Here is an 8,975-nt window from a genome sequence, read left to right as displayed (position 1 = left end):
ATTTTCTGAGAAACCAGCCCCACCATGGGAAACGCTTTTACTATTATTAACAAGGGGCAAAGAAATCAACTTATAGTTAATATTTAGTCTATTCTATTTCATTTAATGGCAGACTACAATCTTATTTTGATTCTCAAAGAATTAGACTAATCATAGGAAAAACACAAATTATATTTATGACTGACCCAATATTTTTATTATGTAAAGTATCTCTAGAACCAACTATTAAAACTAGGAAAGCAACAAAGGCTGAACACCGCATCCAAGCTCAGAGGAATGTCTCTTTATCCATCTATATTTTTAGAAATTATTATACTAAAGCAATCACAGACTCCTTTTAACTCAAGTATAGCTACAATTGTTTATTTTTATATATTTTATCTATGTATTACTACTAAATTTTTATTGTGTACTATTTTGCTTTGTTGGGTGGTGTCTGCTTTGGAGAAAGTAGGTGGACCCACCCCTAGACCTTGATGGCAGCTTATCTCTGATGGGACTCTGGATCTCAGGAGCCTCCCGGGGATTCCACTCGTGAGGCAGGGAGCTAATCTTCCACATACTCTTCTGCCCACAAGCATAGTCTTTCCAAACTTACTCCCTGGGTATATTCACCCTTATCTGCTCAAACTCCAGCCCACTTTAGCTGGTCATGTGACTCAAAGGGGAATGGAGCAGGGTTCCCTTTAACCCTTTCAACTTGAATCCCCTGCGATGTGTCCTTTCAGTACCTGTTTCACTCATGTCCCACCAGGCACACCTTAGGACACGAGGTAGGTGGAAAACTGCAGCAGTGTTTGCTCTGATCTCCTAGCACCTGTCACCAATGCTGCAGAGCAATGGCTTCAGGAGGGCTCCACCTCAGCTCTTCATAACCAATTGAGAAACAGAGCATGCTTTTCAAGCACCAGTGCACACTGCAGCCTCTGGATCAGTCAAATTCAGGTGGCTTTTTTTCATATCAGGTTTTTCCATACCAAATCTGTGTTTCTCTGTGTTCTCACTCCCTCTGTGGTGAACCAGAGTCACTAGTACTGCCACTTTTGGTGCTGGTGTGGCAGCTGGCTTGGCTCCTATGAATTCTTTCTTCTTTGTTTATTGTACCCAAATTTCTGAGTCCCTGAGTTGCTTTGAATGTCCAATATTGAATTTTAATAAAATCCCTCTTTCACACACCTTGCTGAGAAGCTGTACTTCCACTGTTTGGACCCAAGCCATGGAGTGACTTCCAATACAGCCTTCCTGTACTCTGTCTTCCTCGGGTCCCCCTTATTGTTTTTGTAAGTATTTGGTCTGATATTAGTATGACCATTCCAGCCTCTTCAGTTAACATTTGCATGACATGTCTTTTTATATATTTCTGTTCCAATTTATTTGTGTCTTTAGATACAAAAATGAGTCTTTTGTAGACAGCATACGGTTATGCCAATTTTTAAAGAAATTTTGCTAATCTGCTTTTCATTAAAATGTTTAATATTTTTACATGAAAAAAATATTACTGACAGAGAGATTAGCTTCTGTCATGTTATTTCTTGCTTTCTATATATCTTCAATTCCTCTATTACTTGCTATTTGGGGGTTTCAATGAGTTTTGCAGTATACTGTTTTGACTTTTTTGTTTTATTTTCTGTATATTTAAAAATTATTTTGAGGTGATTGCCCTGGAGATTACTACAACTAACCTCTTAAACTTATAAAAGTCTATTTTTGTTAACATCATTTCAGTTTTAATAGTGCATAACATTTTTCCTCCTATGTAGTCCATTCCTCCTCTTTTCTATAGTTGTCACAGTTGGATCTTTATACACTGCTTCCAAATTTACAAAGGTATAATTAGCATTTTATTCATTTTAAATCATACACAGAGAGGAGTTAAAAAACAAAGATACAATACTTTTTAAAAATTTCCCTTGGAATCACTTTGACTTTTTATTTCTTCATATTGCTTCAGTTACAGCCTAGTGTCCTCTTATTTCCCCTGGAAGAACTTCTGCCTTTCTTATGGGCTAGCACTACTAGCGGTAAATTCTATCATCTTTTGTTTGTCTGTGAAAGTCTTAATTTCTCCATTATTTTTGGAAGATATTTTGGTGAACATTATGTTTAGATGTTTTCTCTTTCAGCACTTTGAATATGCATATTGCTGCCTTTGGCATTTATATTTTTTGCTAAGAGATTGGCAAATAACAGACACTCTGAAAGCCTGGGAAGAAAGCTGTGAAAGCAGTTTCTTTGGAAAATTAGGTCATTGAAAAGTGCCAGTGTACACTGGGGAGTTTAGCAAGCCACATACTTCTCAGGGAAGAAGAAAAGACCTTGGAAGACCCCAAGCATTCATGTCTAGCACTCAGTCCAAACAGACGGTAAAGGATAAGGGAGAGATGTGAAAAGCCTGGCTAAGCAGAGATGATTGCCCCAATGTGGAATTAACAAAAAGACTGCAAGAATTTTTTCTAGTATAAAAAAATTCAGTCTGATTTACCTTTATCAAAGGTAAAATGATTCACTGCTACATATGTATGGATTATCTTGATCCTCAGTAGTTCTTAAACACAAAATAAAATTTTGCATGAACTTTCATCTGTTTAGGTTTTCAAAATGCTAATACAAAATGTACTCAACAAGTAGAAGTTCAGAGGTTAAAGAAAAAGGAATTGAATATAAAATGTTCACCAACTTGATCCTTCCTAATTTTACACAGCTTCAGTTTATTGAGACCTAATTGTTTCTGTGCCTAATCACCATGAACCCAGCTCTGTCTTTTTATCTTAACACTCCCCAATGCCATCTTTTGTTTGGTTTTTCATTTTGTGGCATATAAGATCACTGCATCCAACTTCAATCATTTGTTCTTCCTGAGATTTCATTTCATTATCATAACAAATTTTATCATCTTTAGCAAGTTGAATATATACTTGCTTTTGAGAATTAGGCAAATTTTTCCAAGTTTTATTTACACACTTTAGCTTTGCCTGTGACAAACCATCCTTAACTTCTTGGAAGCTTTCAGATACAAAAAAAGGTTATAAGCTGAGCGAGGTCTTTTTAGTTTTCCAAGCATTGTTAACTCTCTCTTTTTTATTAAAGCTTTCTTTCTTAAACATTTTTCAAGATTTCTTTTTCCAAAGATATCGTTTGGCTTGAAGTTAGCTGTTCCTGAATTCTGTATATTTCGTTGCTGTTCACCTGCCAGTTCGCCCTATAAGCAGATTCATATATTTTTTTCTCTGATTCAGGAAGTTCCCTCCATAACTTTACAATTCTTCTAATTAGTTCTGATATCTTCAGTTCTGGGTTCTGAGTTTTAAATATGGGTAGTTCTTCTTTAGAAAATTGAAGGTAAGAGCTCATGGGTTTCTTTGGATAATTACCCAAGGTGAATGAAAACCACTTCGGAAAATACACAAAACTGAAGGGTGACCGCAGATGATTTCCACAGCCTCAGCACAGCTCTATGCCTGACTTTCCCAAGTCCATCAGCACGCTCCACACCCCTGGAGGAGCGCCCTTACAGCGGTGATGGTCCACAAGGCAGTGGCAGAGCCCAAATCCCTCAAGACCCTCCTAGCAAAACGAAACAGCCTCAACAATGACAACTCGCTGCGTATGACCTGCTTGGATTTGTTATCATGCCCACCACTCTGAAACCACATGTTTCCAATAGACTTTTTTGAGAAAAGATCTGTGACACAGATATAATAATTAAAAAGTACAGCTCAAATTCCTTAGTTTCTCCTAATTTTCCCTTACCTAAACTAGCTCATGAAAGTTCCTTCCTCTTCTGACTCGTAAAAAGTGGTGCTTTTTAACTCCTCTTCTTGGTCTGTTCTCAATTTTTGTGTTTAAATTCTGCATGCACTCTCATGTTGATCTATTATTCTTACTCACCAACGTGTATCTCCACATTTTCCTGAGCTTCAATCTTCATACGGCCAACAAATGCACCCAAATATGGTTAAGACATAACTTAGAGTATGTCAACCATTTTGTTAACTGCATATATCATCTTACATTTTTTTCATGAAGATAAAATATTTATTGAAACAAATACTAAGTACTTGGATAACTTGGATTTATTTTCCCTTTTAAAATTAATTTGATATTTTTCTCTGGACCTAGCACATAACACATGCTCAATACAGATTTGTTGAATTAATGAATGAATTATGAAGCTTTATTTGAGATACACAGAATAATATACCATCAAGCTCTACAAAAAGGAAGAAAACATCTAAAAGTAATGTTAATTACAAAAGGAAACATCAATATTCAAAATATTAAGATCAACAAAAAAATCAAAAGACAAAATCATGTATTGAACAATTTGGTAGTTGCACTTAACTTTTTTTTCAAGTCGCAAATAGTTGTATATAAAACATTTATTTCTAAAAAGGAAAAAAAGAACGGAAAAAGGAAAGTTAAAAATAGGTCGCTTTTCATTTTAATATCTCTATTTGTATGAACACAAGTAGGAATGTTGGGGTTTGTGTTTTGTTACATTTTTTAATATACTGTATTTTAAAGTGTTTTCATTGTCATGAATTAAAGAGGTTTGGGTGAAGACCTAGTCTTTCAGTAGAGGTCTCTTTCACAATAGCAAAACTCTAACAGATAAATGAAAACTATCATAGAAATTAATTTTATTGATTTTTGAAGGATAACATATTGCTCAATTAACAACTTACAATGGTGCCAATAATGAAGTTTGAAATTAAATTCCTAATACTTAAAATTCATTTGTCCACTGGATACCTGAAATTAAAGGAACTTTAAAATAGTGAAATTTCTACAGAAATACAGCAAAAAGGCAAACAAACAAAAAACGAACATCAACAATAAACAAAATAGATCCACGAATTTAACACTGATGGAGCCAATGACTATCTTCATGTGAAGGAAATTGAAGATCACACGTTTCAAAGTGACCACTGGGACTGGGGCAGGACAAGCATGCAGCCTGCCCAAACATAGGACGCAGTTTAAAGATGCCCAGGGGCATTCAAGTCATCAGGCGCTTCTGCAATGTTGCTTACCATCTCTCTGGGCCAGTAACACTGGCACCAGCCCCAAAGGCACAGCCTGATGTTATGCTATGTGTGGGCACCAAGGCATCACAGAGCCTGGGCACCGCTGTGGGGAGGATGATCCTTTTATCGCCGGACTTGATTTGCCCTTTACCTTTCTGCCTTTATTGAAGGTGCAGGTCCTCAATCCCTTCTAGATTCCTCCCTCCCAATGCCAGCAGGCCTATCAGAAAGCAGCACTCCCTCAGTCCCCAGGGGACCACACAGTATTCCCAGACTATCTCAGCAGTGGTTCCTGCATCAAACAAGGCCCTGAGCAGTGGACCACTCACAGCCAAGGGTAAAGCTTCAGCAGTGCATCTTGTCACATGTCATCCGGTGATTCTAATAAGTACTTTGGGGAGACTTGTTAATTCTAGAGATAAGCTGCAAGGGACCTCTGGTAGGGGAAGGGCAGTATGATCCTTTTGGAAGGGGTGGGCCTGATTTTCTGTGCAGAAGGATTCTTGTTCTCTTCTACTCTAAGATGCTGATTTGCCCCAGAAGATGAAGCCACTTCTCAGCTCAACTTCCTGCCTCCTTCTGTCTCAGAGGAGAAAGATTAAAGGAGGAAGTGGAGATTAATGTTGCAACAGTTTTCAGAAATGGAAGAGAACCACCCATCCATGGTTAATACTGATCTACATGCTGATGATTTGTCAAAGCTTGCTCAGTGATGACCACTCCCCTGAACCTGGATCCAAAAACTCCAAGTGCTCATTGTACAGCTACTTCATGGGCCCCAACAGACTAGCACGTTCAATCAGGATGTCTAGGCTGTTGTCATACCTGTGACACTTCACTTCATGACGTGCTACCTCATAGGTAATTCCTTCATTTTCCCTAAACCAGAGGCTGGGAAAACATCTTTGACTCTCTCTACTTCACCCTCATAGCCATACCATTTAAAAAACATTTCTTTTCTCTAACATCAATTTCATTCATTTTACACCTACTCTACTGACAATATCTTAGTGTGGATCACCATCACATCTTACCAGGCTGAGGACCATACTAAATCTCCTTCTTCATTTTTCCCCCCACACCTCTTTAAACTCTTTCTATGGCTCCCTAATAACCTACAAAGATTCTCAGAGTTGGTCGTTCTCCCAGTCTTAGTTATCTTTAAATTTCCTACCACAGTCACAATAAACAGCTTCACATTATGGGGACCGAACAAGCTCTCTGACATTCCCTTGCAATAGTGAAGGTCTGGCCTGAAGTATTTCTGTTCCTTATTGATTACTTGGCTTTCTCCTACCTAAAATTCTGTCTCAGCTGAGATATCTTACTCTCCTCAGTGTTTTCTTGACCCATCAAAAAGGGTTTTGATAGCAACTATCCTTAACATTCTCACAGCTCTTATCTTTACCACTTTATTACCAACAGCTCCTTTCCCTGTCTGTCCAACCACCAAACTGTGGGGTTCTTGAAGATACTGTTTCTGAGTCAACTTTATATCCCCAGGGTTGGATGAGTGCCTGAGATGTCGTTGGCATTCATTACAAATGCCTAATTAAAATGGATCTAGGGAAATCATAAATTTTATTGATGTGTCCTTGCTGAACAAACTTATTGAGCAGATTTGTGAGGGAGATAGGAGCCCAGTCCAGGCCAAAGCTCCAGCACAAAGCTGCCAAGTGAGACCAAGAAACCTTTCTTCAGATGCATGAGGATGCCAAACTACTTACTAAAAAGCCAGAACCATGTTGTTCTCTCAGTTAAATTGTCCCCTTCAAATACTTAAAAAACATAGAGGAAATCTAAGTTGATATAATCTTTGCAAATTGGCTCCTATTGTTATTAGGTTCTATTAGGCATAGAAAATCTTCAATAATTAAATTCATTTTCAAGAATATGAATGCTGTGTTTTCCAAGTGACATCATGGTCTATTCCAAACTCCACTTACTGAGCACTGCACAGGTTAAGTAACACCAAATTTTTTTATAGGTTACCTGGTCATGTAAAACTTTTTTATGGTTTAAGTAGTAGTGGACCAAGTACTTAAATTAAAATATAATATTTAGATGATCTAATTCTGAAGGGTTCAGTTAAAACTAGAGGACAAATAAAATATGAAGAATTTAAATAAACATTAAAGCATGCCTTTTCAGTGGATATAAAGCAATGCTTTTTAAAAGTCACTCCCTTAAACTAATCTATAAAATTTGTGCTAGTTTATTAAGTTTTAAAAATTGGTTTGCTAGGATTGTGGAAGGCACACTTTAGCACAGTGTATACACTAAAAATATGAGGGAATTTCTTCAAGGGAATGGAGACTGGCTTTATGAGTTTTTAAAATGTATAATGAAGAGATAATCATTTTTAAACAAGGCAGAAATAATCTTAGATACTCAGGTAATTTGGTGAAGTAAGGAGAGCCTTTCAAATAGTTGGAAAAATAAATTCTCTCTTTTACTCTGATAGAATAACTAGCTAAACTTTTAAGAAAAGAAAATAAGTGCCAGATTTCTAATTTATTTGTTGCACAAAATAAAGTGGGATCAAACCTATAAATGTAAAAAAATGAAACAATAGAGATAACAGGAAAAAAAGTTCTTCCATATCAAAAATTAAAGTCAGAAACCAATAAAGATAATATTTTCACTGTGAAAAGTTTGGAAAGTGCAAATGAAATAATAAATAATATGACAATAGTTATACAGAAAAAACAAAATCAGAAACAAATACCTGCCAAATATGATGTTCCCAAAATATATTTATGAATTTAGAACTAAACTAATAAAATTACTAGTATGTTTGTGTGTGTGTGTGTGTGTGTGTGTGCGCGTGCGCACACGTATGTGCGTTGTTTTTTAACCAGCTAACATTATTTGAGGTAAATATGAGGTTACTTTCATTTCATAGATTGCTTTTTGTAGCTCATTAGCATATAGAAACCTTCTCATGTCTCCACTTGGTCATGTAAAACTTTGATTATGGTCTGAGTAGTAGTGGACCAATTAAAACATAATATATGATTTAATTTTAATGGGTACAATAAAATGAACATTTTATATAATTAAGAGTTGCGTTAAATCTGTATTCCAAAAACAGCTTTAGAAATTATTATAGTACAAAAGCTCAGTAAAAACAAGCTCATCATCACCTAAGTAACACATTAAACTAAAAGACAAAAATCAGAATTAGTTAAAGGGAGAAAATGCATTGGACATCCCGCTCTGCCTGTGCATGTCCTGGGGTTGGTGCTCTAAAACTAGATTGACTTAGATCAGATTGGCACAGCATCAGCATCCCTGAGCCTCATAACTTATCCTCCTGCTCCCCCTGGGCCCTGAGGATGAGGGGATGAGCAACCCACCCTTTTGTGTTGCTGGGTAATGGTAAGTGCTAAGCTTGATTTCAAACTCAAATACTGCAGATTTTGTTTATCATCATTATTTCCTCCCTCCCTTTTTTCCTCCTTCTACTTACTCCCTCCCTCCCTTCTTTCCCCACTCCCTCCCTTTTCCACCTCTTTCCTCCTTCTCTTTCTCCCTCCCTCCCTCCTTCCCTACATCCCTCTATCCCTTTCTTTTTGTTCTTTCTTTCTTTATATCCTCAGCACTCCCCCTCCATTTCTTTTTTCATTTTTCAGACAAGGTCTCCCTGAGTTGATGAGGCTGGCCTGGAACTTCTGATCCTCCTGCCTCAGCCTCCTGGGATTAGAGGTGCCATTTTACTGACTTCATTTCATTTTCTTACACCATAGTTCTCCAGTTCTTTTGAGTTGTTTCCTCATATTTTGATGAAGGAAATGGTGTTACTTCTATTGTTTTTACAGGTCTTTAGCCCTCATTTTGAATGAGTCAAAGCATAGACATATGGGCCAATGTTTGCCTGTACTTTGGAAAGTTTTTGTTTATTTCCAAGTAGTTAATTACCTTTGCCACTGAGTTTCTGCATAGTTA

General features: G+C 36.9%; 1 pseudogene; it reads right to left on the bottom strand.

Moving 5' to 3' along the window:
- Positions 1-2,768: 2,768 nt before the first annotated feature.
- LOC124991295 (transcription factor A, mitochondrial-like) lies at positions 2,769-3,928 on the bottom strand (annotated as a pseudogene).
- Between the last annotated feature and the right edge of the window lie 5,047 nt (positions 3,929-8,975).

This window comes from Sciurus carolinensis, chromosome 8 (genome assembly GCF_902686445.1).
Source record: "Sciurus carolinensis chromosome 8, mSciCar1.2, whole genome shotgun sequence".
NCBI classification, from domain to species: Eukaryota; Metazoa; Chordata; class Mammalia; order Rodentia; family Sciuridae; genus Sciurus; species Sciurus carolinensis.
The sequence above is the reverse complement of the archived record's forward strand: the minus strand, read 5'-3'. Positions and strand labels throughout refer to the sequence as shown.